The following is a 20,887-nucleotide window of genomic DNA, read 5'->3' on the forward strand; positions in this document are numbered from 1 at the left end:
TCACTTCATTTATAGTGAAGCAATTCAGTGTATAATTTTTTATTTTTTTTTTACCATTTTGGTGTGGAAAACTTTCTACAATCATATTCTGAAAGTTAATTTAGCTGCTGGCTGAGATAAATAGGAGGAACCTTTGTTCATTTCTGGATTATTGTAATTCCTCTCCTGGATATAATTTACACAGAGACCTATTAACATCAACATTCATAGTTATGATCAACCTACTATGAGCTAAATTTAGATAAGGACTTTAGCTGGACTATTCTAATGAATATACTTTGGTCTAAACCTCAGTATAGTAAGTCTCACAGTATGCATATGGCCATTGTCCTTCTCCCCTTCAACTTTTAATTATTTGTTGTGAGGAAAAAAAAATATCCTCACAACATGATGCTGCCACCACTGTGTTTCTTGTTGCGAATGGTGTGTTTAGGCTCTGTGGCAAACTGCAAATGGAGTTTGTAAGGTTTCCTTCAAACAAAGGCTTTTAAAAAGATTTGTGGAGCGCAAGACTAATACATGTTTAATTCAACAGAAGTTTTAAAAAGCTGGGGCGTGCTGTGGTGGCGCAGGGGGTCAGCACACCCCACGCTTGGAGGCATTAGTCCTCGACGAGGACGTCGCGGGTTCGACTCCTGGTCCTGACCTGCCGCATGTCCTCCCCCGTCTCCTCACCCTCCGTCCTGTCTGCCTACTGTCGCAAAAAATACGAGCCACTAGCGCCGCAAAAACTCTTTGGAGAAAAAAAAGAAAAAAAGAAAGAAATTTGAAAAAGTTCAAGGTGTTCATACCATATTTTCTGCCCTCGCTGTGGTTGCTAAACGGATAGATAACTCTTCCCAATGATAATGACACAGCTTGAATAGTTGTCAGTAGTTTTATTATTGAACACACCACTGGTCTGAGTAAAACTGCAAAAGAAAATTAGAGCACATCAGGAAGCTGAAATGACATGTGAAGCTAATTCACGTTTAGCTTATATGCTAAATGTGCTGTTGGCTCTTAAATAATTGTCATTAACTGAAAATATCAATTATTTCTTCCAATATTATTAGCTGTTCATTGTAGATATGTGCTTCCACATGTGATTTTTTTTTTTTGTTCACAAACCTACAGGCTGTGCTCCGCCTAAAGAAAAACTAACAAAGCGCATTGCTAAACAGGAAGTGCTAACTCTGTGACTTCTATTGTCCCCATTTTCAAAAATAAACAAAATAACCAATATAAAATAACCCCCCAAAAAATAAAGTATCACATTGAACAAACAACAATGGCACTATAACCAGTTGCATGGTGATGTCGGACGTGCAATTTATAATTATGTACGGTACTTTATGGTATCCCTACTCTAATATTTTTGACTAAAAAAAACAGTCTGAATTATACAGGAGCTTCAGAAACGTCACGCCAAGCAATTATTATACTGATGCCCCTGCTCACATGGTGATGGGCTCTTTTGCAGGCCCCCTCTCTCTTCCCAATTCATCACAGCAGTGCAAACCAAACTACAAACACCCTAATGTGCTTTCTAATGAGATGCTGTCCATCAGCGCTCCAGAAAGCTGCCGTTTGAAGTCACTTGCCCAGAAACAGTCGGCCAACAGCAGGACAACTGGGCACACGGCCACTTCCCACATGCGTAAAATAAAGATACATGTGTTATGCTGCACACAAGGCAACGGTTCAGGAGTCACGCCACTGAGTGTGTGATACGGGAGGCTTTATCCGAGTAATCTTTTGATGCTTTTGTGAAGCTTACCATATTGTTAAAGAGACAATATTATGCTCATTTGTGGGGAGATTTACAGTCTTATCTTTAGGTTCCACATGGGTAGATTAGTGCTTTAATGCTTCAAAACTACATAATTTAATTAAGGCAACAGTTTGGATCAGTGTGGCTTTGCACTTGCCTGAAGCACAGTTTAGGGTCTTCCTGGTCTAGTTCAGTCAGAAGTCCAGTACGCTCTAATTCAGTGTCTTCAAAAAACCCCCACACAAACAAAAACAAAAAACCCAGCAAAAATAATTGTCCGCATTGTCAACTCATGTAACAAAGTTTCTGCACCGTACTCACACAAAGCAGAAATTGTCCCCTTTTATGTTATTTTGAGTTTGACCTGAACAACTCACTGTTTGTTGTTCTTCACTGCTAGTGGAACAGTGAACTGAAGTTGTTTAGGACAAGAACAGGAGAGTAGTGATTACATGGTTGCCTCACAGCAAGAACTACACAAGTAAATAGCCCTAAAAGGAGGAGATTATCTTTTTTTTTTCTGTCAAAGCAACAAGAAAATATCTCTGAAAAGTGAAAAGATGTTGAATGATGTGTCAATAAGGTGGTCCTGGTGGCTCAAATTGATTCGGCTTTGAATACATTTGGACGGGATCTGTGGATTAAACAAGTCCAGTCTTTTGTGTGTTCTTTTCACGGATAAAAAAAAAAGAAGAAAAAAAAAAGGACTAGGAAACATAAAAGCCACGTGAAGACATCTGTGTCCAGATCTTAGCCAGAGTCTTTCTGTAGAGTTTGCATGCCCTCCCAAAGCCTCAGTGGGGCGCGCTTCATGTACTCCCAGGAACATCCTGTGATGGACTGGCGACCTTTACAGAGACACCCAAACTACTCCACCAGGTTAAGCCATTTCTTGCCCGCTCTGTCACTCAAGGCACCGGCAGCATCCTCTAACAAACAAACAGGCTGAAGCAAGAATAAAGGCTAGCTAGGAAAACCTTTTTTGGCCAAGGCTTATTTTGGACAAGTCTTGTCCTTATAAAGAGTGAGAGTTAATTTGATTCACACAGTGTTCTCAACACATACACGCGACAGAAATTTCAGCAACGTGGGATTCCTGGGAACGAGACCTCATTGCAATGTTGACTTTTCCCAGCGGTGATGATCTTTGCTAAACAGGTATTATATGTGGTTGATTTGGATGTTGCACGAAAATTGGCAAAAAAAAAACAATTAAAAAACCCCCATCATTATTAAGGTGTAGCTGCTGTCAAGGCAACAGTAATATTTTTGGTTCATTCTTTTGTTGTACGGTTCAAGGTGGGAGTAGCTGTTAGAAAAAAATATCTAAGTTAATTTACTTATGAGTTTATTTAAAAGGTAATGTTTTCATATTATTATTTTGTGGGTTGTTAGCTTGACTTCTTTCTTTTGTGGTACATCATTAACTGTTTTTTAGGATGTTTGGCTGGAGGCTAGAAACATTTACACATTCCTGTGTCTTCAGCTGCTTTGGTCATTAACAGCTTCCTGATAAAACTGATTGGTAGTGGTCAGCCTCGTGCCTTTGTAGGGCCATGTCCACAGAAGGTTCCAGATCATCTTGTAGTAAAGGTCTTTGATCCATCCTTTGTGTGACTGTGTGAAAAAGCCCAACCTCCTTCCTTGTAATCATAATAAAAGGCAGTTGGGGACTGAGAGCCGACGGAGTTGACCACAGACGGTGTTTGACGGCGGTTCTCCGTGTCTGGCTCGGCTTCCCTTTTCTGCAGAAAAGCAATTTGTGTTTTTGGTTTTTTACTTGCAGGTTAGGAACTAAAATAGACCCAACAGTAGCTACATGTTATTTAATATGAAACATTAAGTTATACAAGTGTGGCAGCTTTCAGTGAATTTGTGTTGGCGTTCATTTGTTTGGTTAAGGGTGCGTTCAAATGTGATGGGGAACTTTTATCTTGTTCCAAAAGCCATGTTATTGCCCTGGGGAAACATTAGCTGGTGCACTACCTGAAGAAGGTGGTTGAGAGGTTTTTCATCTATACTCCACTGGAGTCGATGTGGATAAGGAGGTACAGTTTTGTTTTATTTGCATCTTTTATGTATGTAAATCATCCATTTCTTGTGAAGTAATTAGAGTTTATGTTATCTTATTTTTAGTTTCTGATGGTATTTTTTGGAGGCTTTATAAGACGTGTCCACAATAAATGGCTGTTGAAACCAAGAACTGTGTCAAGCCTCGATTAGCCAGTGTTCAACTTTTTAGGAATCTATACATGAGTCAGCAAAAGACAAAAAAAAAAAAATCTAAATAATCAAAATGCAAGGACTCAGTGTCCCACATCAAGCGCCAACAGAAAATTTCTGGATAATGGACAAACAGCTGATTGATATGTTATGTCAGCCATACGTTCACACACACTCAATGTGTGTGAGATTTAATGGACGATATGAAAAGAGGAGCCAAATCAGGTGAAAACATCAACACACGCATTGAATCAATGCACGGTGTTACATAACGTCAAAATGACATACCGTACTTATGTATCTCAGCACTGATGTATGGAGGGCTCCGGACCTCCACGTCCCACGTGTTTTGTATGAACACATATCGCTATGGCAACAGTGCAAAGCCATCTCAGCAATATTAAACGATAAAGGTTTTCGGCTCCAAGAGCAACGTTTTGATGCAATTTCAGCAGTGTGGCACATCACAAGTTATTTGGAGGTTTAATGCCATCAGCAAAACAGGCACACAAACACAGAACGCATTCAGTCTTTTAGTAACACTCTCTCTGCAGCTCAGAGTTTACTAAACCCATCTCAGGATAACAAGCAGATGCATGGCTCTATCAGTTGTGGAAGTGATTGATAAAAAAAAAGGGAGGGGGGGACTAGGACAGCAGATAAATAAAAACGACAGTCGGTCGTGAGGAAGATCCACCGAAGATAGTTAGGTAATTTCGTCCCATTTGAGAGGCAATGCATCCAGATTACTTCTAGATACCAGATGGACTGAGCGCTGATGTCAAATCACTAATATGAGACAAACGAGAAAGAAGAAGAGGAAGGGAAAGGAGGAGAACGAGTCTAAGAATAGAAGTACAACCTCAAGCCAGCACAATCGGTCAGCCCTGGCTGCTATTTTTTACTTTACTACTGTGTCAGTCACATGTCGGACATCTCTCATCTCGTTCTGTTTCGCTCTCCTTATCTGGCAAACAGAAAAGCTAAGAGTAGAACTTTCTTATATGTATGTTTAACCGGGCCGACCCAGTTCCTGAGAAGCGCTGCATCTCAAACTGCTGTATATCATCTGAGAAACTTTAAGTGAAAACTTGAAAACATCAAATTTAACATCAAAAGCCTTTCAAAAGGCTTGGAATTTAGGGACATAAATAAATACTCTATACATCCCATTAAGTACCATGTTTAGATGACACTATTCACCTATGTAGCATTTTGTCACGTTATGTTTCAAACTTATGAGGGAGCAAAACAAAGTACTATGTCATTGTGAATTGGAAAAATCTGATTTGTGGCACGTATTTCTAGTGAATCCATCTTACTCTGAAATGCATAAATAAAATTCTGCACTAACTTCTTCCAGAACTTAATTGATTGGTACCTACTGGAGATGTAGCGATACCTAAAACTCACCAGATGAGACAAGTCACCATGTTTCTTTTTTTAGATATAAGATTTAATATTTCTTTCAAGAAAACTTCAAAAATCAACTTTATGCTTCAAAAAGGCTTGTAGTCTGCATTGTATTGATTTTCACCACAAACTCATGCATTTTTCTGATTAATTTTTTTTTTATCTCTACAGAGCTTAGGACAGAGTTTCAACTACGCATGATCTGCAGTACGACGCTTACCATTTTCTAGTTTCAACTGATTGCGGCTGTGATTGTGCTGTCGCTCTTTGCACTCGCAGACATTTCGTCAGTTGTCATGGTGATGCTCTCTGCCCATTTCAGCAACTGAACAATTTCCAGTGCTCACATATTGTTTGGTTTTTGTCCGTCGCTCTGTGGCCATTTATCGCTCCAACTGGTGACCCAAATTTCTGCCAAACAAATGATAGTTGGGGCATCCGCTATTATAACTTCATCAGGCGAAGCCAAGTTGACGGCATCTTGGTAGGACTTGTGACATAGCAGTTACTGCAACGAAAAATGTGACGTTTAAATTTCAGAAGATGTTGTAAGACGAGATCTTGCTACGCCTCTAGTGAATACTCAAAGTTTAAAGTTTCACACAAGCAAAGTAGGGGACAAAGCAAGGAGGTGTGTTTGTTGAATACGACGAAATAGACATCATGAAATATGGTGGCGGCATCATCTTGTTTTGGGATTGCTATCCTTCCACAGAGTTGGGGAAACTGCTCAGTGTTGATGAGCCAAATACGGGGCGATTCTAGATGAAAACTCATTAGCAGCAACCATAAACATGGAGCCACAGTGACAAGGAAATGATTTGGAGGTCTTTGGGTAATGAGTCCTGGAAGTCTCAGATGCATCCCTGGTCTTTGGCAAGACCTGGAAACTGGTCCTGCCGTTCATCATATCTGACTGAACTTCAGCTGTTTGGCAAAGAGGACCAATCAAAATTTTTACTTTAAATGCGACACAAAATGCTTCGTAGAACTAATATGAAATAGTGATTCAGGGGTCCTGAATTCAAATGCAAGGTACCCTAGTATTTTACTACTTTCCTTCCGGTTTGAATGGATACTGTACTAACATATCCAATAAAATACAGAAAAATTTGCGAATGCAATGTGAGAAAAAATTAAGTGGTGTGAATATATTAGCAAGGCACTGTATTAAGCTTTTTCCCTTAATCTGGGTTAATCTCTCCGGGGCTTGGAATTCAAGGACGCACGAGACAAAACTGGAGTTTGAACAGAACTCGGGTGACAAGCAGCTCCAGGAATCACTCCTGTGCACGCGCGTGCTCATGCCCACAATCAGCTTACCACAATCTCATCAGAAAAAGGTGCTCCATGTCTTTATGTAGAAGGGGACAGTGCAATGAATCAGAACCAGTCGGTCTGTGGGGAAAACAGCAAAGAGAAAGAAAAGGAGAGAACCGTCAGGGAAGCAAACACAAGACAAACCTCACATCATGCATCACACATTTCTGGGAGTAAGTATTTAGCTCCATTTCTTTACACTGCGCCCCCCCACTCCACTCCCTTATCGGGGGGGAAGGTACCTCTCCCCATAAGCTCTGACCTGTAAACGGGTCCCTTGCGGCGCCTGCAATGTGGTGGAAAATCTGCGCCTGTGTGCTGCTTCCTTTTTCTCTTTTTCGGGTCCCAAAACAAGAAGCTCCCCCGACTGCCTTACTAACACACTTCAGCTCCCCACTGTTTTGTTCTACAGGCCCTGGAGCTACAAACGGTGGGATGGCAGAAGGATATGAAAAAGAGGAGAGGGAGGGAACAGCGCAGTGAAATTTGCCACGGAGATAAAGGGCTGTGTGTGAAGGACAGGAAAGAAACGGAAGCAGTAAAAAAAAAGAAAGAAGAGGGGATGACTAAACTGGCTTAATTGAGTGCATGCTGTCTCCAATTACATCCAAAAGGTAGCATGTGTGAAATGATTTGAACTTTAGAAAAGAACAAAATAGTGTTGCTCCATGTGCAGTGTTGGAGGAGGAATGTTTTTTTTTGTTTGTTTTGCTTTTTTTTTTTTTTTCAAACTTAAATACTTCAGCTTATATAAAGCTCTTTTAAAATGATAAACATATTCAAACCAAACATGAGAAAATACATATGCCCTTGCAAGATAATCCATAAATTATTTGTAATTAGCTACAGTTTTCTGGTTGAGAGTGATACTATTCGTGCCAAATTACTAGAAAAAAAAATCCAAAAAAAAATCACTGCAATAGAACTTGTCTAACAGCATGAAGTAGGCTAAAAGACCCTGAAAAGCATCATGTCATGATCCAGTTTAAAGAAACAGAGTCCTGACTACCAAAGTCACTCCAAGAGCACAGCTGCATTTTCTTTGACCGTATACTTGCGTCACTTGACATTTTGAAAAATAAAACTGTTTTACGTGAACACACCAAAAACACTCCAGTTCCTTTGATAAAAAGTTTTGGTCCAAGGATGAGGTAGCTTTTTAGCCGTATCAAAATTGGCTTATTTAGCAAAACTGCAATGGAAACAATTGCAGTTGTGAGGTAATGGCAATTCACTGAAATTGAGATAATTATTAGATGAAATAAAAATGGTCGTATAAATCCCCTCCCCTCCATGCTATTTAAGCTAAGAGCAACAGAGCTAACTGCAGTCGCATTAAAAGGTACCACAGGGTTCCACGTGCTTTTATTACCCCTCCATTAGCCTTAGCATTAATGTAGTGATTACTGAAAGCCTTAGCTCCCTTTTCTTTTCTTTTTTTTTCTTTCCCTGCGCCTCATTAAAACAAACGTTCACCCTCAGCATGTGTTAATTCTGGACTCCATAGCAACGGCGGCTAATAGACGCGCCGCATCAGCTCAGTTTGAACTGTCTTGGAGGAGACGCGCTCCTCCAATTCCCTCGCCCCCCAACAAGAGTTTGATTTTATTTTCGCTGTGATCACCTTGTAATTACGTCTCGCAAAGCACAACCGAGATGTAAGATGTGCTGTTGCACCCGGAGACCGCCGGACACGATCGTCACAAAAAAAACAAAAACAACAAAAACGAGGCTTTAATATGCATTGTATGACATATGGCACAGGACAAGCCGCCGCCGCCGCCGCCCGTCAAACAGAACATGGCAGATGCTCTCACGGGCTCTTATCGATTTGCAGGGAAGTGTGCGTGATTCGCCGGCGCGCGCTTGCGTCTGCGCGCGCATGTGTGTGATGTGTCGCTAGCTTGCAGCAGAGATAATTAGAACACAACTCTTTTGCTGTCCCTGCAGGCCACTGATCCAGCTGCTTTCATCTAATATAGGTCAGCTGTGACAAAGCCCTCAGCATGGACACTGATCTGCCCTGCTAGCTCCCACGTACACACAAGAGATGAAATTAAAACTCGTATGCAAACGCATACACACGCATATGATTAGATATGCTCACTGCATGCTGATGGCACATACAGTCTGTGCTCTGCTCACACAGATGCACATGGACTCAGCAGGTAACGCTTCCAGGGATGGCCCCAGATGTGTGGGACGCTTACCGCCGGCCCCTATGCATGGATACAGCGAGGAGAGCAAATGAGTTATTTAAAGTCTGCTCGCTTGCAGCAAAAGTCAAATACGAGATATAATCCATGAAATTTCATTCATCTGCTTTAAAGGTCAAATGATGAGCTAAGCAGCGTATCATTTCACTTCCCATACTCAGTGATGCACAATGGAAGTAGTTGAGAGTGATGCTGGTTGCTGAAATAACACAGGAAGCAAGTTAAGAAATGCCTCCAAAAAAATTGTTCGTCTTTTTTTTTAAATTAGATGCAGTTAAAAAAAATAATTAAAAAAGTCAAATTGCCAGCTAATAATTAAGGCTTCACAAAAGACAAAATACTTTCTGATGCAGAGTTTTATGTCGAAGATGGTTTCAGTTTTGGCTGTGTTAAACTTGCTTAACTGTTCCAGAACTTTCTAAATGATAAGTTTTAGGTTTGGAGGTCCTTGGGTCAAATTTCAACTTTTCTTTGTTAGTGCGGGTCTGATGGTAAAACGTGACCAAAATATGTTTTCCAACAGGAAAATGATGCCAAGCCCATTGAAAATAGCTTTAAATTAACAAATATTGTGTTTTTTATTTATTTATGTATTTTTTATTATTATATGCGCTGACAATCCACTTGGCATAACCTTATGTCCTCAGGGATCCCGTTAGATTTTTTTGGGTTTTTGTTTACCACTAAATGCAAATGAATATTTGTTAGCTTACATATGGGTTTAGTCATTAGCATTTTATCTTTTAGCACAGCTAAACATAGCTAGAAAAGCTCATTTCCATGTGTGAGCACTTCTTTGAAAGGAAAAATGTTGATTGGCAGACTGGTTTGCAAACATAGCACTATCAAAAAAAAAAAGAAAGAAAAAGTGAAGCGTGTCCATAGAGAAAGGTTAAATAACTCAAAATTTGATTTCAAATTTTGAGTTATTTATGGTTGGCACTTTCCAAATCATCTGTCAAATGGGCCGAAATACAGTATCTGCCAGTCAGACGGACAGCACAAAGCAAACGGAGAAGAGAGCAATAACATTGTTCGCTCCCCTGTGCTGTGTTGCACTTTGTTTCTCTCTAAGGTTTAATTTATTTAGTGCCGGTGCCATTGCAAAGAACAAAACCAAAGTGACTTCATCACCTCTAGAGTTTTATTCAACCTATTATATTGATGACCAACTGAAGAGAAAAGCATCATTATCTCCTGTCGCCCTACAGTGGTTCCACTAATGGAGCCATAATTGGTGCAAATTACAAAGCGAACAAGTTGCGGCGTAGCCTTTGGAACAGTGAGATTAAGAAGCTTTCGCCTGTGTCGCATTGCAGGAGAGGCTCTCTCGACTCGACTCTTTTCTTCTCCTGTTTGGTCCATCTTTGTTTTTGTTTTTTTCTGTGAGCCGGCGGGGTCACAAAGGGCTTAAAACAACTGCAGCAGTTTATGCAAATGCAATCGATACTTGATTGTCCCCCCTTTTCCTGCTTTCTCTCCTCACCCCCCATCTCCTAGTCTAACAAGAGACTGCAGTAAGGGCATTAATTAGTGCCAGACATGCTCCAGCGATCCCTCCGCAGGGCAGTGCGCCGAGGCCGTTTTATACCAGGTCAGGAGATGGTAGCTCGGGCCCTGACCACAACAATCAGGAGATAACAAGGGACGTTAGCAATGGCAATAGGCACAGAGCAATCTTAACTTTACTAGCTCTAAAACCAGTTTTGATGCAAGTACTGGGTTATACCTACTATAATTTAAATCAGTAACAAATAGCAACTCAAAACGAGTCGTAATCAAGAAAGACATTGTAGATGTTTGCGACAAAGAGAATTTAAAAAGTCTTCCAAAAAACATGTTAAAATCCCGTATTCAGTGGAGACTGATGTAATTTAAAATGTTGCAGAAAGCAGATATAGAGAGGCCAACATGGGAGCCAAGAGGAAGTCGATGGTGTGACTGCAGTGTTTGATCCTAATGCAAGTTGTTCAGAGTGACGGAGAGACAAAGTTTCTTTAAAATAGGCCATAAAAAAGACAAGTACCTGGAGAAAATGTAGTGCTGTCTATGCAGCGTTTTTAAACCATGCACTGTGTTTTAGAAACAGTGCATGGTTTGACCATCCAGGAATCCTTGTGAAAGCTTTCAAGACAACTGAATAAGTAATGAAACACATTTTCAAGCTTATATCCAAGATATCTTAGGGAAATGTATATATATTTGCCTTAATACCAGCTATTTACCCCTCACGTTTCTTCAGTTTCAACATTAGTCATAATACTTGTGTGAAAACTAAATTATTTGCAAAACAACAAACTTGAAAGTCTAAAAGATTTGCACACCGAAGTCCTACACTGATGACATGGCATCAGGACTTTTCATACCTTCTTCAGGGTTTCCGCTGGATTATCTTTAGACAACCCCAGCAACTTCCTTAACAACCAGTCATTCCGAATTAGATCCTATTACCGAACACTGACTGCAAACACCCTATAGAGGATTCTGATTAGCTCAGGAGGAAAAGCTGGGAAACAGTTGCTGGGATGAATTCTGATTTTCTACTTTCCATCGTGCTGTGAAGATGTGGGAGACGCCCAGCGGTGCCGATCGTTCAGTCAGACGTAGAAGGAAGGAATAATTCTCATTACACAAACACGCTGCATGCTTTCAGTGTAGCAGATCATATGTACTTAGAAGTAATGATGGAGCTTACGCTTAAAAAATGAAAATAACAGGGCTTCAGGTGACTGTAGAGAGGAGAAATTAACACTTTTCCCTGGTTAGCTGCAAAAGTAGATGAAGATTTTGAAGTGGGATCACAACAGTGGGCAATGAAAGATGAAAGAAATTATTGTTTTTAACTTGGAGGCAAGGTTTTAATGCCTTTCTTTAAAAAAAAAAAAAAAATCAGCGATATAAACCTTAATATTTCTGCTCTGCCGTTTTATTTCAAATCAGAAAAAATGTGTCTGGTTGCTGAAAGACAATAAAATACGTAGAGATCTTACTTTCTTGGCGTTTACTGGTAACACTGACATACGTTACCGTCTCAAGCCCTGCGGAAGTGGTCAATGGGGTTTTGATAACATTAAAAAAAAAAAAAAAAGACATTAAGGAATGTTTTATAGTTCTAGACAAAGTTGAGTTTTCATTTGTAAGGTTAACTTGGGTATAAATGTGAGATTTACTGTCTCTAATATCCAAGAGAAGCATTAAACTGGGTTTTTAATGGATGAGAAGCACAGCAGTCTTTGCTCCGGGCCTCGTTGCACATACGTTCTGCTGGATTTCCCCGTCGAGGATTGAAATCAACCCTTATTTTAAAGAAATATTTCTTAACTTTTGTGTCTAGTGTGAGTACATGTCTCCATTACCAAGGCGCGATCTTGGAGGCAGCTTAGAGAGAATCCCTTAGAACAGCATCAATATGTAAATATGAATAGATTTTATGTTTCTTGTTGGTTTTTATTTATGTGTTTTAGCATCAACCTTTCAATGGGACTAGAAATGGAAATCAGCCACTTGGCTATAACCTCATGTATTTACGTGTGCAAGTACTTTAATATATATTGTACCATTTTAAAAAAATTATTTGGACTTGAACACAAGTAACTCATAATCATTATATTTTCAATTTTATGAGGGAAATAGATCCTTGTAAAAATACCAGGTTCTACTGTTAATAAATCACTGCAAATCTTTTTCCACCCGACAAATGAAACAAAATGTAAAGTCTCAAAAATGTGCAATAACCTGCTTCCCAGCTTTGCCGAACAATCTTTTCAGTTTGAGCTTTTTAAACGTTTCTTTACTTTTCACCTAACAGGAGCCTGAAAGTTTTAAGTAAAGGGACCAGCATTTGGAAAAGTTCATCCACCTCAACAAAAACGATATCTGAATAAAAGTTCATCCTACGCACCATCATGTTTCTCCATTGGTGATCTTTGGGTTTAGAGAAGTGTGTGTACACTGTCGCGGTCCACTGCATAGGAAGAGAAGGCATGTCTTACTCAATCCTACATCCATGCTAGTTTTCGCACCTCCTGATGTTTTTTTCTCTTTATTTTTTTGTTTGCTTTTATGCCCACACTCCACTCCTCTGCATCCATATTGTCATAGCCTTTTCCTGCATTACGCCTAAGTGCAGACGGAACATAAACACTACCGAATCGCAGAGATGCATTGACCCCCTTGGCAGATTTTTTATTTTTATTTTTTTTACCTACTCAAAGGTCTACACCAATAAAAGCTGTTTACTCATATTCCAGCAGAGCTGTCTGCTATGTAAGTGCAAAAATGTTTTCCATGCTAATACGTGGCTATATTAAAAGGCAGGACACTAATCTCTATTCCTTTGCAGAGGTTTCTGATCCTGAAGAATACAAAAATGCATATAAACAGAAAAATATGGAGACAACCTTTGATTTAAAAAAAAAAAAGAATACACTAATTTCTCTCTGCTTATCTTGTATAAACTCTGCTAACAAGAATGAAGGTCACACACTCACTGAAATACTGATGTGCAGCATTTCAGGGTTTTGTTTTGTACATCGAGTATTGTTAGTTACAAACATCAGTGCAAGTTGAAGAAATTTTTACGCGACAGACCAACACAAAGCAGCAGATGTGCGTTAGGGGAGTGAATGAAAACTGATAAATGCTAGTCAGTTTCTTTTTACAAATAAAACAGTATGTCATGCCTTCAAAGACTCAACGATGTGGAATATCTCCTTTTGCAGTCTGACCTAGCGGTGTAGGGATCATGGTAAACATGTGAAAGATGGCACTCTGGTCACGTGACACAAAATGAAACCTTATGGGCTCACATCATTTAACACACGGTCCCCAAAGTGAAGCATGGTGGTGAAAGCATCATGTTTCTTAAAGTTTACTTTCAACTATGACTTTCTTCTTTCCATTTCCCTCCAAAAACCAGACTTCCACCTGAGCTGTCGACCTCTGCAGCTTCTCCAGAGTTGCAATGGATGTCTTGGCCACATTTCTGATGTAAAATCTACTTGCCTGGCAAATTTATGTTGACCAGTATTCTTGGTTTGTCCTCAATTAATTGCTTTTTATTAGATTTGAGTTAAGTAGCGCTAAGACACCAACGTCATTTCCAGGAGTTTGTGTCTGGAAATGGCAAAAAGTCCCTTTGTGTCACTTCAAGACAAAACTACAAATGCAAAGTCCAAAAATGTGAAAGACCCTATTTTGTCTTTGTCAAATAAAAACAAGATAAAACAAACATAAGTTTGTGGTGGTAATGAGAAAATATGACGACAATTTTAACCCTTTAACGGTCATAAGGGCACCGCTGTCCCCATGGAACCTTTAATATGAAAGGAAGCGTTTTTGGGGTGACTTTTACAGGGTAGGGGGAAGAGGATAGTCTTTTCCAAGTCTGTTTAATATCCTCTAAATGCAACGAGCATGCGTTGGCACCTGATGGAAACAAAGAACTGCTGACAGTCCATATTTGTTTACATAAGCGGACCTGGAAGTCAGATGTTTCAGTACGCAGCAGAAAGTTCTGGAAAAAAAACAAAACATGTCCTCATTCACCCCAGAAAACTCCATGTGTACTCATGTGTAGTTAATATTAGAGTTTAAGAGAGATCCTGTCAAATGGGTAAGGTTGTTTAAAAGCATCGTTAATTAGAGGTGCTTCGAGGCAGTTGGCAACAAAACAGAGTCAAAGTCTGCATCGCTTTTCAAATTTGTTCAAACGTGATAATTGCTCTAAGAGACAGCCTTGACACTTACAGATACCGAGATGCCGAACTGACATTACCAGCATGTTGTTTTTAAAATAGGTTTTCCACCATATTCAGACTGTGCACAAATCAAAACGAGGGGATCGGCTCAGAGCCCGCCCGGAGACATACAGCGTATCAAAGTGATGCAGCGGTGACGGGGTGCTTTTAGGCTGGCAGAAGTGCACGCATAAATCAGCGCCAGGACCGCTGAGCTGAACAGAAGAGGAGAAGAGGGCAACGGGTGGCTGAAAGGAGGGTTAAAGGGCCAGACAGGGGACACGGAGAGACGGGATGTTCTGAGGGAAATGGGTAGACTGCAGCCGAAAAAGATAAAGGTTTCGTGGGGTTTTATGCAAGCGGATGACACAATGGCTGACTGGCTGGCTGATGGATGGATGGAAGTATAAATATGGGAGATTATGGTACACCTGTGATGACTTTATTTTGCAGAAGCGGCTCATCATTCACATCAAGGCCAATCACTTACTACTAAGCGTTGCTTCCCACTCCCTTGGCAGTGGACCATTCCGTGACATTTCTACTGCCTCGTCTCTCTCTCTTTTTTTGTTCTCACTACAGTCTTGAGGATCCCTTGGATTCTCATTAAGCGATTCCATTGCAGCAGCTGGGAATAATGGTTGGGCAATTCTTTTCACCCTGTTCCATCCTTTCAATCAGTCCTCCCATCCTCAATGCCTTGAACTTCTCCAAATTGAACCTTCTCTCCCCGTCCTTCCTCTTTTCTCGGCATCGCCTGACCTTTTCGTTCGCCTGCCCTCGAGCGTTGCCGATGCGGCCTGGCCGATGAGCAACAACAAAGCAGACATGGTAAAAGCGCTGGAAATATATCGACGACATGAAATCTACTTTGGTTTTGAGCAACCCCAGATTGCTTCCCTTTCTTTTGTGCTACTCCTTTTTTTTGGAAGACGCTGCTGGTGAATCGAGCGGTCGCCATTCCCCCAGAGCGTCCAAACAGTAAATGTTTTCCTCATGGCAGACCTTCAAAATGTCCTCTGCATAAGAGTGACAGAACATATTCAAAGTGTGCATGCACACGTATCATACTTAAAGTGTAATTTTTCATGCGTGTCCAGTCACTTGAGACCCAATTCAAAGCTTACTAATGCGTCACGGATCATTAGACAAACATACTGCTGACACGCTGATTACAGAAATGAATGATGCGTGCTGTTTTGCTCAATTGTATGTGTGCGCCAGAGCATTGGGGTGCTCTTGTGTGTGTGCTTAGCTGCACTCAGAGAGGTCAGAGTCGGTTAGGCAATGAGTAAACGTCCATTAGTTGCACAGTATTGGTAATATGACACGAGGGTTACAAGTAAGGGTGCACTGCGTCATCCTAAACCTCCTCAATGGCTCCATATCAAGGTCACTTGAGGAGCCTGACAGAGCATTCCAGGATTTGTATCAATAAATAGCCACAGGTATTCACTCACCAGCCACTTGATTAGAGAAACCTTCAGAGTAGTTTCGGTTGGACTCGTGGAACTGCCTCAATATGCGATTGCAAAGATTCAACAAGGTTTCGGAAAGCAGAAACCCGGCAATATGTGGTATGGGGTGGTACAGTAAACATACGGCCATGTTCAGAGGACCGGTTTCAGACATGAAAGGATGATAACACATGGACACCATGAGCCACAATACTTTGGTAGGCTGTGCTATTTAAATTATGTGGAATTGACTAATGGACACAAAGTGCAACAAGAAAGCCTCCCCAGAAGGTTGCATCGCCACCAGGACCCTGTAGGGAGGAAGGAACAATTTTGACATTATCTGAATGATGCAGCTGAAATAACTTTGTTGAAATGAGTGGTAATTTGAGCAATTTTTCACATGTCAGTTGATCCAAACCAGTCTGCCCAATCTCCTATGACATCAGCAATGCTGCTGCTCATTAGATGTCTTTTCTTGCTAAAGCCAATCTCTGAAAACCCAAGAGAATGTGAAAATATAAAACAGGTTCTGAAGCGTTTTTCTTCAATCTGATGCTCTGAATTCAAGCAGATTATCTACGATTCCTAAATTCACCACTTTTGCATCAACAAGCTGTGAGAAGGTCTATTTTTTATAATCAAAAAATAAAATAAAATGTTTGCATTTGTCACCCTTAACCTTTTCACCAGTACAACCTTTAGGTACTCTGTGTTTTAATGTCTTCAACATTCATTTCATAGGATTTCTTCATGTTGCACTTCTCCCTGCGACAGTATACAGGGTACCTGTTATCTCCTAAACTTACAATGAACTTCACATTGCAACGCTCCAGCTGGCCATTAGTATATTCCATGATTTAAATACAAGTCTGTTAGCATGCACAGCCTCCTTTGTCAGTTGGATTGTTTTAATCCTGGCTCTGGGAGATTGCATCACCAAACAGAAACAGTGATGGTACCTTAATGATGCGCATATTAACTGTTTCCCTGCGGAGCTCTAAGGGTTAGTAGTGGTGGATCAATTTCTATACCTTATAATACAAAAACAAAGAGTTAGGGTTTCATCCTGGGTCCACAGACTAATATTTTTCCACTTACAACCTACAACCATCCAAACAATGAACCATTTCATACCATTACTTATCTTCCTCCATTACCATGTTATGTGAAGATACGAGACTTGAAGTAACAAAACGTTCCAGCATGCATACTTGTTGTGATCTCCAGGCTCAACTTGGTGGCGCCAAGCAAATGTGGTTTATTTTAGGCACTACTGCTATGAAATTTGCAAATGCTGGAATTGAAATGTCGCAGCCGTGACTCGGTCCTGTTGTTTAATCCCATGTTGCACGATGCAGACACTCTGTTTGCACCGCTGATGATTCACTCAACAGAGCATGACAAATGCTTGGAGAGGATGACACAGCAGGGGGAGTTGGATCAGTTTTCTTATTCAGCAAATGTTTTTGTCTGACCATTTGAAGCAGTCATACACTGTTTTGAGCCTTGTATATTCTTACATTCAAAACACAATGTGAGATCCATAAAATAGGAGCTCAGGTAATTTTTTGCCAAAAAGTGTTGGGTTTTTTTTTCCTTCCCAAATTGCCAATTTCTAAAATATCAAAAATTGCTTTTGGCTATCATCCTGTGGTAGCAGATATCAATCAAACCATCATAGAACCATGAAATTATTGGCATATTGGCATAATTAGCCTGGACCAAAACAGATTCAGTTTAAGATATTAAACTTAATATCCAGTTGCTATAACAATGCTTAAAATAATAATGATAAAAAAAAAAACGTCTTCTACTCTGTTCACAACAGGATTTCTGCATAAAGGATAACAAATACACCCACAAAACAGAATGTGTGTTGCTTTTCCCTTTCAATTCTCCGAACAGGCTGCTTTTTAAGCAAGCCTTGGCTCAGATTTACTGCCACAGAGGATCAGCTGCTGATTCGCTTTCGATGGACCAAATCCTGTTTCCTCCACTAACCCCTCTCAAACTCATCCCAGCTGACAGTCTGTGAGAAATCGTGGCATCAGCTCTCGTTTCGTTCTATCTGGCACAGGGAGCGGCAGCCAATGAGGAGAGGCAGTTTTTCACAGGGGAGGGGGGCTGGGACAGAAGGGGTGAACAAATCAGAACAGAGACGGGAGTGATGGAGAGGGGCAGGGGTCACGCCAAGGTCACAGATGATGCCGGTGAGTCTCTTCATATGAAGTCATCAAAGCCTCATTATTTGGTTGAGCCTCCGTCCTCTCAGGGCAAATTAGCTTCACCAATCAGGACTGTGTACACGAGCATGTCGCTTGTGTTTGTGTGTGTTCCAGCCTAATTTGCGGCAGAGGGGATTAGTTTTCGGATGTCTGCATGGGTACATGTGTGCACAGGTGCTAAATGAGTTTAAAGAAGCACGTGGCGCTTGTGGTCGGACGCTTTTCTGGGAAAGGCCACATAGTCAGAAGACAAAAGTGGCGCACCAAACAAATGCTTCAAGAAAACAGGAATTGAAAGGGAATACCTGAGAAAAAGTTAAGGAAATATCTGGGTTCAGATATTTAAGGTGAGCAAAAAATAAAAATAAAAAATAAAAAAGTTTTTTTTAGGTCATTAATACGTTTACCAGCAAAACCGCTGGGTCCCAACTTTTTGTCACAGAGTGGGTGTCTCTGCCGCAATTTACATCTTTCTCCCTTTGCATAATAACGCGCACAGTTGATTTAAGTGCCTAATTACAGTTTCCAAGAGTCTGAACTGCTTGCATGTCTCCCGTTCAGGGTGCTGATCTAAACAGTCATTTACGGAGCGCCTGTACAAATCTGTTTTTATTTGTGGGTTTTGAGAAAACAAGATTCAAGTGATGCAGAAAGCATCACAGCAAGAGAAAGAAGAGGAAAGTTATCAAGCCTCATATTATGCTTAAAAAAACAATGCAAGAGACCATGCGAAGGAAAACTGTAAGCATGTCAGGGGATGACTACTGCTTTTTTAAGGCTGTGGGAGACTAACAGTGGGATTTCTATTAAAACAGGTTGGTTGAACAAAGTATCAAAAAAGTTGATCTATTTCATCTTTTCAAAATGTTGAGCTACTGTATGGTTGATCATGGTGGATTCTGAAATGTCTTCAGCCAAAATAAAACAAATTCTGCCATTAAAATATGTTCAAGAAATAATTTGAAGTTGAAATTTTTGCTTATAATACAATGTATTTAGTTATAGTGTTATATATGTAATGTATATAGATACTAAAAATCTCATTAGAGATAAGTCAGATTAAAAGTAGCTCTGTAATTAAGCTTTAAAACACACTTTTTACTAAGCCCATATTGTTCTATTAAAAACATTTATTTTATCGCTCTGATGTAATATTCTGATCTTAAATGTGCTTTCATTAGCTGTAAGTGGAGAATCCTCACCATTAACAGAATAAAGGCTTTAAAACACCGGTGTGTGTATAATTAATCTATACAATGTGTTTCAATTAGCTAATTGAGTTACTAAAAGAAATGAACAGTTAAATAATTAAATCATGTTTCTGTTTTAAATTTCCCTTGCTAATAGTATAGTATCATGGCAGACTTTTTCAATAAGAGTCTGTTCCAAATATAAAAGCAAAGTGATCTTCGTTCGTGTTCAGAATAAGGGTTCACTGTGTTTACGCTGAAGGCTAAACACATTTATCATCCATAGGAAGTTTTCCTGACATGGGGGCTGATGTTCATCCAATCCTATCAGATAATCATGTTTGATAAAGTGATTAAAAAAAATACAGACTGTTACTAATAAAGGTATTTAGTTTTAAAAAAAAATCTACCATAAACTGATTAGAATATGGTTGGAAATGCTTTTTGCAAAAAATTAGCAAAGAAAATGTCTGCAGAAGATTATTGTGCACCGCAAAATGTCAGAAATACCTACATGCACCGCCAGCGGAGACAGACGGAAAGGAAGGGACAACCTAACACTAATTGGCGGACGGGTGCAAAGAGGCGCTAAGAGATTCGACAATGAGAAATGTCGTAATGTAGACTCTTCCTCTCATCTTCCTCTTCTCCCATCCCATCACTCCCGCTAATTGGCTGACACCATAATGTCTTCATGCACATTTACTATGTGTGTGTGTGTGTGTGTGTGTTTGTGTGGGATCGCACATGGTGAGCGCCGACATCAAACCACGGCTGGCTGCAGTACGCCCGCATTAATGATGTGATGATGCTGATTATTCTGGTGACCTACACACACACACACACACACACACACACCCCAACTGTCTCATTTTCTCTCCCTCCTTTTTCTACCTGTTTCTCTGACACCGGTTACATCCATCTATCAATTTTGAAACTTTTTCCATATTTTTTCTCAGGCTCCCTCTCAGCAGGTAGTGCGCTGGTGTCTGAACATGCAGAACAGAGGTCAGGAAGTCAGGCAAAACTATCATAAGTAGATGAGGGTGGAAAATGCCAGCCAGGTAATAATGAACAGACGAAATGCCAACGTGTGTGTGTGTTACCCAAGTGCCTCTTTGCGTGCCATGTCCGCATATGATCTGGTTATAGGATTATAAAGCTAAAGAAGCAACAGAAAATAAATAAATGTTGCTCAGATTATATGGAGTCCGATAGAAAGGCGGAGTAAAAACAAAACAAACAAACAAAAAAAAGAATCGGATAAAATCAGTTCTTCCATGAACTATACAAAATGTGAGATAACTCATTTTCTCTCCTACTGAGATTCATCTGCAGGGTGTGGAATT

The 20,887-nt window shown here is 40.2% G+C and overlaps 1 protein-coding gene across 2 annotated transcripts in view; it reads right to left on the bottom strand.

Annotated features, from left to right (window-relative positions):
- dlgap3 (discs, large (Drosophila) homolog-associated protein 3) overlaps nucleotides 1-20,887 on the bottom strand; it is a 160,070-nt gene that overhangs the window by 64,729 nt on the left and 74,454 nt on the right. For both annotated transcript variants that reach the window (XM_044138704.1, XM_044138702.1), the window contains one exon: nucleotides 6,713-6,787. The gene's annotated coding sequence lies outside the window, so the exon portion shown is untranslated. The remainder of the gene's footprint in view (nucleotides 1-6,712; nucleotides 6,788-20,887) is intronic.

The sequence above is a fragment of the Gambusia affinis genome, linkage group LG14, assembly GCF_019740435.1.
Source record: "Gambusia affinis linkage group LG14, SWU_Gaff_1.0, whole genome shotgun sequence".
Classification (NCBI taxonomy): domain Eukaryota; kingdom Metazoa; phylum Chordata; class Actinopteri; order Cyprinodontiformes; family Poeciliidae; genus Gambusia; species Gambusia affinis.